This window comes from Cherax quadricarinatus, chromosome 79 (assembly GCF_038502225.1).
Source record: "Cherax quadricarinatus isolate ZL_2023a chromosome 79, ASM3850222v1, whole genome shotgun sequence".
NCBI classification, from domain to species: Eukaryota; Metazoa; Arthropoda; class Malacostraca; order Decapoda; family Parastacidae; genus Cherax; species Cherax quadricarinatus.
In genome coordinates this window covers 7,528,921-7,540,064 of record NC_091370.1, presented here as the reverse complement: position 1 = coordinate 7,540,064, position 11,144 = coordinate 7,528,921, and positions in this window count along the sequence as shown.

The window sequence follows — 11,144 nt, the reverse complement described above, 5'->3', positions numbered from 1 at the left end:
ACTAATACCGTACCAGAGTAATTTAAGGAGGCCAGAGTTACATCTGTCTTCAAGAAAAATAGTAGGTCTGATGTCAGCAACTATAGGCATGTTAGTATACCCAGTGTAATATCCAAAATTCTAGAGAGGGCGGTGTACCGTCAAGTAGATAAGTATGACTTAAGAAATCGTAATGACACGATTGCAAATAAACCATACCCCCGGCCGGGATTGAACCCGCGGTCATAGAGTCTCAAAACTCCAGCCCGTCGCGCTAACCACTAGACCAGCTAGCCACAATAAGATTCATACCTAGTTGGATGAATCTTATTGTGGCTAGCTGGTCTAGTGGTTAGCGCGACGGGCTGGAGTTTTGAGACTCTATGACCGCGGGTTCAATCCCGGCCGGGGGTATGGTTTAAGTAGATAAGTACCTTAATGACAACAACATTCTTCATAGTTACCAATCAGGCTTTAGGAGCTCTTACTAACCCGACACCTCCTTAATTAATCTGACGGATTACATGAGAACTGAAATGTCGATACGGAACCTCATAGGAATGGTAATCTTAGAAATAGCAAACATCGAACTAAAGCTAAAGGAATCATACAGGAGTCAAGAAACGTGAGAAGAACTAAAAGCCATAAATGAAATTGCAAGAAACCCAAAGGATTTCTTTTCTTATGCCAAATCAAAGTCTAGAACAGCATCCAGTATTGGGACCCTACTTGAACGGGATGAGTCCTACACAGATGACAGCAAAGAAATGAGTGAGCTACTCAAGACCCAATATGACTCGGCTTTTAGCGAGCCACTAATCAGACTGAGAGTCGAAGAACCAAATAATTTTTTTATGAGAGAATTTGGTAGACACACACCTATTTGATATTAAATGGTCTGCCCATGAGTCTGCCCCAGGCCCAGACTCATGGAACTCCGTGTTCATCAAGAACTGCAAGAAGCCCCTATCATGTACTTTTAACATCCTGTGGAGAGGGAGCATGGACACTGGGGTCGTCCCACAGTTACTTACAACAACAGTCATAGCCCCACTCCACAAAAGGGGCAGTAAAGCCATAGCGCTAACGTCCCATATCATAAAAATATTTGAAAGGGTTCAAAGAAGCAAGATTACCACCCATCTAGATACCCATTAGTTACACAACCCAGGGCAGCATGAGTTTAGAGAAGGTCGCTCTAATCTGTCCCAACTACGGGACCACTACGACATGGTCCTGGATGCTCTAGAAGACAAACAGAATGCAGATGCAATATACACAGACTTTGCAAAAGCCTTTCATAAGTGTGACCATGGTGTAATAGCACACAAAATGGGTGATAAAGGAATAACAGGAAAAGTTGGTAGATAAGATAAGATTTCGTTCGGATTTTTAACCCCGGAGGGTTAGCCACCCAGGATAACCCAAGAAAGTCAGTGCGTCATCGAGGACTGTCTAACTTATTTCCATTGAGGTCCTTAATCTTGTCCCCCAGGATGCGACCCACACCAGTCGACTAACACCCAGGTACATATTTGCTGCTAGGTGAACAGGACAACAGGTGTAAGGAAACGTGTCGAAATGTTTCCACCCGCCGGGAATCGAACCCGGGCCCTCCGTGTGTGAAGCGGGAGCTTTAGCCACCAGGCCACCGGGCCACAAAATCGAACTCTCCGCTATAATTTCCTAACAAATAGAACACAAAGAGTAGTCAACAGAGTAAAGTCTGAGGCGGCTACGGTGAAAAGCTCTGTTCCACAAGGCACAGTACTCGCCCCTATCTTGTTCCTTATCCTCATATCGTACATAGACAGGAATATTTGCCACAGCGCAGTGTCTTCCTTTGCGGATGACACCCGTATTTGCATGACAGTGTCTACCATTGAAGACACTGAAAGACTCCAGGCGGACATCAACCAAATCTTTAAATGGGCTGCAAAAAACAATATGAAGTTCAATGATGAGAAATTCCAATAACTCTGATATGGAAAACGTGAGGAAATTAAAATTTCATCGGAGTACAAAACAAATTCCATCCACACAGTAGAACGAAATATTAATGTCAAAGATCTGGGTGTGATCATCTCAGAGGAGCTCACCTTCAAGGACCATAACATTGTATCAATCACATCTGCTAGAAAAATGACAGGATAAATAATGAGAACTTTCAATACCAGGGATGCCAAGCCCACGATGACACTCTTCAGGTCGCTTGTTCTATCTAGGCTGGCATATTGCTGCACACTAACAGCACCTTTCAAGGCAAGTGAAATTGCTGACCTACAAAATGTACAGAGAACCTTCACGGCACGCATAACTGCGATAAACCATCTCAATTACTGGAACGCTTGAAGTTCCTAAACCTGTACTCCCTAGAAGGCAGGAGGGAGAGATACATAATTATAAATACCTGGAAAATCCTAGAGGGACTAGTACCAAACTTGCACACGAAAATCACTCCCTAAGACCCGACAGACGATGCAACATCCCCCCATTGAAAAACAGAGTCAACACAACAAGTGTCAGGGGCCCAAGACTGTTCAACTGCCTCCCAGCATACATCAGGGGGGTTTACCAATACACCCCTGGCTGTCTTCAAGCAGGAGCTGGACGGGCACCTAAAGTCAGTATCTGACCAGCCGGGCTGTGGTTCGTATGTTGGGTTACGTGCGGCCAGCAGTAACAGCCTGGTTGATTAGACCCTGATCCACCATGAGGCCGGGCCACAGACCGGGCCGCGGGGGCGTTGACCCCCAGAACTCTCTCCAGGTATGCTCCAGGTGTGCAAAAGGCCTTCGATACTGTCAACTACAATATATTATGTAATAAACTTCAAGCTATCGGTATAAGTTCCATAGACTGGTTTAAGTCCTATCTTAGCAACAGGAAACAAATTGTCAAAATCTACAAAACAGAATCAGAACCCCTGCCGATAGCATGTGGCTTTCCCGAAGGTAGTATTCTGGGTCCCTTATTATTCCTATGTTATGTAAACGACATGCCATTCAGTGTCAAGTGCAAACTCCTACTGTTTACCTGGAGAGAGTTCCGGAGGTCAACGCCCCCGCGGCCCGGTCTGTGACCAGGCCTCCTGGTGGATCAGAGCCTGATCAACCAGGCTGTTACTGTTGGCTGCACGCAAACCAACGTACGAGCGACAGCCCGGCTGGTCAGGAACCGACTTTAGGTGCTTGTCCAGTGCCAGCTTGAAGACTGCCAGGGGTCTGTTGGTAATCCCCCTTATGTATGCTGGGAGGCAGTTGAACAGTCTCGGGCCCCTGACACTTATCGTATGGTCTCTTAACGTGCTAGTGACACCCCTGCTTTTCATTGGGGGGATGTTGCATCGTCTGCCAAGTCTTTTGCTTTCGTAGTGAGTGATTTTCGTGTGCAAGTTCGGTACTAGTCCCTCTAGGATTTTCCAGGTGTATATAATCATGTATCTCTCCCGCCTGCGTTCCAGGGAATACAGGTTCAGGAACCTCAAGCGCTCCCAGTAATTGAGGTGTTTTATCTCCGTTATGCGCGCCGTGAAAGTTCTCTGTACATTTTGTAGGTCAGCAATTTCACCTGCCTTGAAAGGTGCTGTTAGTGTGCAGCAATATTCCAGCCTAGATAGAACAAGTGACCTGAAGAATGTCATCACGGGCTTGACATCCCTAGTTTTGAAGGTTCTCATTATCCATCCTGTCATTTTTCTAGCAGATGCGATTGATACAATGTTATGGCTCTTGAAGGTGAGATCCTCCGACATGACCACTCCCAGGTCTTTGACGTTGGTGTTTCGCTCTATTTTTTGGCCAGAATTTGTTTTGTACTCTGATGACGATTTAATTTCCTCGTGTTTGCTGTATCTGAGTAATTGAAATTTCTCATCGTTAAACTTCATATTGTTTTCTGCAGCCCATTGAAATATTTGGTTGATGTCTGCCTGGAGCCTTGCAGTGTCTGCAATGGAAGACACTGTCATGCAGATTCGGGTGTCATCTGCAAAGGAAGACACGGTGCTGTGGCTGACATCCTTGTCTATGTCAGATATGAGGATGAGGAACAAGATGGGAGCAAGTACTGTGCCTTGTGGAACAGAGCTTTTCACCGTAGCTGCATCGGACTTTACTCTGTTGACGACTACTCTCTGTGTTCTGTTAGTGAGGAAATTATAGATCCATCGACCGACTTTTCCCGTTATTCCTTTAGCACGCATTTTGTGCGCTATTACACCATGGTCACACTTGTCGAAGGCTTTTGCAAAGTCTGTATATATTACATCTGCATTCTTTTTGTCTTCTAGTGCATCTAGGACCTTGTCGTAGTGATCCAATAGTTGAGACAGACAGGAGCGACCTGTTCTAAACCCATGTTGCCCTGGGTTGTGTAATTGATGGGTTTCTAGATGGGTGGCGATCTTGCTTCTTAGGACCCTTTCAAAGATTTTTATGATATGGGATGTTAGTGCTATCGGTCTGTAGTTCTTTGCTGTTGCTTTACTGCCCCCTTTGTGGAGTGGGGCTATGTCTGTTGTTTTTAGTAACTGTGGGACGACCCCCGTGTCCATGCTCCCTCTCCATAGGATGGTAAAAGCTCGTGATAGGGGCTTCTTGCAGTTCTTGATAAACACGGAGTTCCATGAGTCTGGCCCTGGGGCAGAGTGCATGGGCATGTCATTTATCGCCTGTTCGAAGTCATTTGGCGTCAGGATAACATTACATCAGATAGGCTTGTGTTAATCAAATTCTGTGGCTCTCTCATAAAAAAATCATTTTCATCTTCGACTCTCAGTCTGGTTAGCGGCTTGCTAAAAACTGAGTCATATTGGGACTTGAGTAGCTCACTCATTTCCTTGCTGTCATCTGTGTAGGACCCATCTTGTTTAAGTAGGGGCCCAATACTGGACGTTGTTCTCGACTTTGATTTGGCATAGGAGAAGAAATGCTTTGGGTTTCTTTCGATTTCATTTATGGCTTTTAGTTCTTCCCGCGATTCCTGACTCCTATAAGATTCCTTTATCTTAAGTTCGATGCTTGCTATTTCTCTGACCAGTGTCTCCCTACGCCTTTCAGATATATTGACCTCTTTTAGCCGCTCTGTTATTCTTTTCCGTCGCCTGTAAAGGGAGCGCCTGTCCCTTTCTATTTTACATCTACTCCTCTTTTTTCTTAGAGGAATAAGCCTTGTGCGTACATCGAGGCTTATTCCTCTAAGAAAAAGGAGGACAGTGCGGATGACAGTGTTCTGGTAGTGTCAGGTAAAGACCCACAAGATATAATTAATGTAATAACACTGGAATTGGAGTCCTGCATCAAATGGTTAGTAGACAACCAACTATTCTTACACCTCGGGAAAACGGAAGCCATACTCTTTGGCACGAAACATGGACTGAGAAGGGCAAATAATTTTTGTCTGGCGTAATGTGGAACCCTTCACTTCAGCTTCCTCAGTAAAATATCTGGGAATCCCCTTTGACCCATGAATGTCAGGAGAATTGATAGGGAACAGTGTAATAAAGAAAGCGAATGCCAGGCTGAAGTTCCTCTACAGACAAGCACAGTGTCTACCAACTGAGGCTCGCAGGACCCTATGTCTAGCCCTCATACAATGTCATGTAGATTACGCTTGCTCTTCGTGGTACTCTGCCTTAACAAAAAAAAATAAAAAAAATGAACACTAGACTGCAGATCACCCAGAACAAAATGGTAAGATTCATCCTGGACCTGGGTCCGAGAGAGCATGTAGGCCAGGATGAATTACAACAATTGGATATGTTGAATACTGAAGACAGAGTTAAGTTAAATCAAGTTCATAAAATTGCTCAGTGTCCAGAATATCTTGCTGAAATTTTGTCAAGGCTGGCAACCAAAGCAATCATAGTATACATGGAGAGGGTTTCGGGGGTCAACGCCATCCCCGGCCCGGTCTGAGACCAGGCCTCGTGGTGGATCATGGTCTTTTCAACCAGGCTGTTACTACTGGCTGCAAGCAAACTGACGTACAAACTGCAGTCTGGCTGGTCAGGTACTGACTGTAGGTGCCTATCCAGTGCCTTCTTGAAGACAGCCAGGGGTCTAGTGGTAATCCCCGTTATGTATGTTGGGAGGCAGATGAACAGTCTTGGGCCCCTGACACTTATTGTGTTGTCTCTCAATGTACTTGTGGCGCCCCTGCTTTTCATTAGGGGAATGTTGCATCTCCTGGCGAGTCTTTTGCTTTCATAGGGAGTGATTTTCGTGTGCAAGTTTGGTACTAGTCCCTCTAAAGATTTTCCAAGTGTATATTATCATTTATCTCTCTCGTCTGCGCTCCAGGGAATACAGATCAAGGGCCTTCGACCGTTCCCAGTAATTTAGGTGTCTTATCATACTTTTGTGTGCCGTGAAAAATTTTGTACACTCTTCAGGTCAGCAATTTCGCCTGCCTTGAAGGGGCAGTTATTGTGCAGCAGTATTCCAGCTTAGAGAGAACAAGCGATTTGAAGAGAATCATCATGGGCTTGGCGTCCCTAGTTTTGAAGGTTCTCATTATCCATCCTATCATTTTCCTAGCAGATGCAGTAGATACACTGTTGTGGTCTCTGAAGGCGAGATCCTCTGACATTATCACTCGCAGGTCCTTGACATTACTTTTTTGCTCTATTGTGTGGTTAGAATTTGTCGTATACCCTTATACAGTTTTAATTTCCTGAAGTGTTTCCATATCTGAGTAGCTGAAATTTCTCTTCATTAAACTTCATATTGTTTTGAGTGGCCCATTTGAAGATTTGGTTGATGTCCGCTTGGAGTCTTGCGGTGTCTGCGATGGAGGTCACTGTCCTGGCAATTCGGGTGTCATCAGCAAAGGAAGACAAGGAGCTATGGTTTACATCTCTGTCTATGTCAGATATGAGGATGAAGAATAGGACAGAAGCGAGTACTGTGCCTTATGGAACAGAGCTTTTCACCGTAGGTGCCTCAAACTTTATTCTATTATTCTTTGTGTTCTATTTGCCAAGAAGTTGTAGATCCATCTACCAACTTTTCCTGTTATTCCTTTATCACGCATTTTATGCACTATTAAACCGTGGACGCACTTGTCAAAGGCTTTCGTAAAGTCTGTATATACCACATCTGCATTTTGTTTATCCTCTATAACATCCAGGACCTCGTCATAGTGGTCAAGTAGCTGGGACAGGCAGGAGCGACCTGCTCTAAACCCATGTTGCCCTGGATTGTGTAATTGATGGGTATGTAGGTGGTTGGCGATCTTGCTTCTTAGAACCCTTTCAAAGATTTTTGTGATATGGGATGTTAGTGCTGTCGGTCTGTAGTTATTTGCAATTGCTTTACTGCCACCTTTGTAGAGTATGGCTATGTCTATTGTTTTAGTGAGTGTGGGATGACCCCTGTGTCCATGCTCTCTCTCCATAGAATGCTGAAGGCACGAGATAGGGGCCTCTTCCAGTTCTTAATGAACACAGAGTTCCATGAGTCTGGGCCTGGGGCAGAGTGCATGGGCATGTCATTTATTGCCTTTTCAAAGTCTCGTGGTGTTAGGATAATATCAGAGATTTTTTAGATTGACCAAATTTTGGGTCTCGGTCATAAGAATTCATTTAGATTGTCCACCCTTAGTCCGGGGAACGGCTCGTTGAACACTGAGTCGTACTGGGACTTTAGTATCTCATTCGTTTCTTTGCTGTCATCTGTGTATGTTCCATCTCACCTAAGAAGGGGTCCAATACTAAATGTTGTTTTAACCTAAGATTTGGCATAAGAGAAAAAGTATTTTTTTTTCAGTTTCATTTATGGCTTTTAGTTCTTCCCGAGATTCTTGTCTCCTTAAACTCAAGTTCAGTATTTGCTATTTCTCTGACCAGTGCCTCCCTTCTTATTTCAGATACATTGGCCCCTCTCAGCAGCTCTGTGATTCTTCGCCTTCGCCTGTATAGGGAGCGTCTCTGTCTTTCTAGTTTACATCTTCTTTTTCTTTTTCTTACTGGAATGTGGCTTGAGCAGACCTCAAGTGCCACAGTAATTTTTTCCAGGCAAAAGTTCGGATCTGTGTTGTTTAGGATATCTTCCCAGCTTGTTTCATTTAGGATAGGATTGTATGTTTTTGTTATTGAAGTTGAATTTTGTGAAGACACTCTCATGACTGATTACATTTTGCGGTCAGGAGCCCTGTGCAGTGTGCATACATGTCTGCACCTCTATTATGTTGTGATCTGAGTGTTTTGTCTTTGATACGGTTATATTTCTTATCAGATCGTCGTTGTTAGTGAAGATGAGGTCCAGCGTATTTTCTAGTCTTGTTGGCTCTAATATTTGCTGGTTTAAGAGTGAATTTGGTGCAGAGATTTAATAGCTCGTGTGTGTGTGAATTTTCATTTGAGCTGTCTCCTGGGGTGATCTCAGCTAGAATATTATTTGCTACATTCCTCCATTTTAGATGTCTCAAGTTGAAATCTCCCAGTAACAAGATGTTTGGGGCAGGAGTTGGGAGAATTTCCAAACAGTAGTTAATTTTCAAAAGCTGTTCATGGAGTTGCTGAGAAGTTGCATCTAGAGGCTTGTATACAACCACAATGACAAGGTTTTGGTTTTCCATTTTTAATGCCAAAATTTCAACTACATTATTTGAGGTGTTTAGTAGTTCTGAGCAAATGAGTGAATCTGACACAGGCCAACACCCCCTTATTGCCTGTTTAGTCTCTCGCATCTGAATAGGTTAGCCTGGGATCCATATTTTGTTGTCAAAATGGTCCTTTGGTACTACTCCTAGTGGTACTATGGGGAGAGAGCACAACTTTGTAGCACCCACAGTCATTGGCCAAACTTCAAACACTTTTTATTGTACAGCAATAAAGGAATAAAACAGATTGCCGCACATGTCAAAGCCAGTCATACCTGGAGTTTACCTGGAGAGAGTTTCGGGGGTCAACGCCCCCGCGGCCCGGTCTGTGACCAGGCCTCCTGGTGGATCAGCGCCTGATCAACCAGGCTGTTGCTGCTGGCTGCACGCAAACCAACATACGAGCCACAGCCCGGCTGATCCGGAACTGACTTTAGGTGCTTGTCCAGTGCCAGCTTGAAGACTGCCAGGGGTCTGTTGGTAATCCCCCTTATGTGTGCTGGGAGGCAGTTGAACAGTCTCGGGCCCCTGACACTTATTGTATGGTCTCTTAACGTGCTAGTGACACCCCTGCTTTTCATTGGGGGGATGGTGCATCGTCTGCCAAGTCTTTTGCTTTCGTAGTGAGTGATTTTCGTGTGCAAGTTCGGTACTAGTCCCTCTAGGATTTTCCAGGTGTATATAATCATGTATCTCTCCCTCCTGCGTTCCAGGGAATACAGGTTTAGGAACCTCAAGTGCTCCCAATAATTGAGGTGTTTTATCTCCGTTATGCGCGCCGTGAAAGTTCTCTGTACATTTTCTAGGTCGGCAATTTCACCTGCCTTGAAAGGTGCTGTTAGTGTGCAGCAATATTCCAGCCTAGATAGAACAAGTGACCTGAAGAGTGTCATCATGGGCTTGGCCTCCCTAGTTTTGAAGGTTCTCATTATCCATCCTGTCATTTTTCTAGCAGATGCGATTGATACAATGTTATGGTCCTTGAAGGTGAGATCCTCCGACATGATCACTCCCAGGTCTTTGACGTTGGTGTTTCGCTCTATTTTGTGGCCAGAATTTGTTTTGTACTCTGATGAAGATTTAATTTCCTCATGTTTACCATATCTGAGTAATTGAAATTTCTCATCGTTGAACTTCATATTGTTTTCTGCAGCCCACTGAAAGATTTGGTTGATGTCTGCCTGGAGCTTTGCAGTGTCTGCAATGGAAGACACTGTCATGCAGATTCGGGTGTCATCTGCAAAGGAAGACACGGTGCTGTGGCTGACATCCTTGTCTATGTCGGATATAAGGATGAGGAACAAGATGGGAGCGAGTACTGTGCCTTGTGGAACAGAGCTTTTCACCGTAGCTGCCTCGGACTTTACTCTGTTGACGACTACTCTCTGTGTTCTGTTAGTGAGGAAATTATAGATCCATCGACCGACTTTTCCTGTTATTCCTTTAGCACGCATTTTGTGCGCTATTACGCCATGGTCACACTTGTCGAAGCCTTTTGCAAAGTCTGTATATATTACATCTGCATTCTTTTTGTCTTCTAGTGCATTTAGGACCTTGTCGTAGTGGTCCAATAGTTGAGACAGACAGGAGCGACCTGTTCTAAACCCATGTTGCCCTGGGTTGTGTAACTGTTGGGTTTCTAGATGGGTGGTGATCTTGCTTCTTAGGACCCTTTCAAAGATTTTTATGATATGGGATGTTAGTGCTATTGGTCTGTAGTTCTTTGCTGTTGCTTTACTGCCCCCTTTGTGGAGTGGGGCTATGTCTGTTGTTTTTAGTAACTGTGGGACGACCCCCGTGTCCATGCTCCCTCTCCATAGGATGGAAAAGGCTCGTGATAGGGGCTTCTTGCAGTTCTTGATGAACACAGAGTTCCATGAGTCTGGCCCTGGGGCAGAGTGCATGGGCATGTCATTTATCGCCTGTTCGAAGTCATTTGGCGTCAGGATAACATCGGATAGGCTTGTGTTAATCAAATTTTGTGGCTCTCTCATAAAAAATTCATTTTGATCTTCGACTCTCAGTCTGGTTAGCGGCTTGCTAAAAACTGAGTCATATTGGGACTTGAGTAGCTCACTCATTTCCTTGCTGTCATCTGTGTAGGACCCATCTTGTTTAAGTAGGGGCCCAATACTGGACGTTGTTCTCGATTTTGATTTGGCATAGGAGAAGAAATACTTTGGGTTTCTTTCGATTTCATTTATGGCTTTTAATTCTTCCCGCGATTCCTGACTCTTAAAGGATTCTTTTAGCTTAAGTTCGATGCTTGCTATTTCTCTGACCAGTGTCTCCCTACACATTTCAGATATATTGACCTCTTTTAGCCGCTCTGTTATTCTTTTCCGTCGCCTGTAAAGGGAGCGCCTGTCTCTTTCTGTTTTACATCTACTCCTCCTTTTTCTTAGAGGAATAAGCCTTGTGCATACATCGAGTGCCACCGAGTTAATCTGTTCTAGGCATAAGTTGGGGTCTGTGTTGCTTAGTATATCTTCCCAGCTTATATCGGTTAGGACTTGGTTTACTTGGTCCCACTTTATGTTTTTGTTATTGAAGTTGAATTT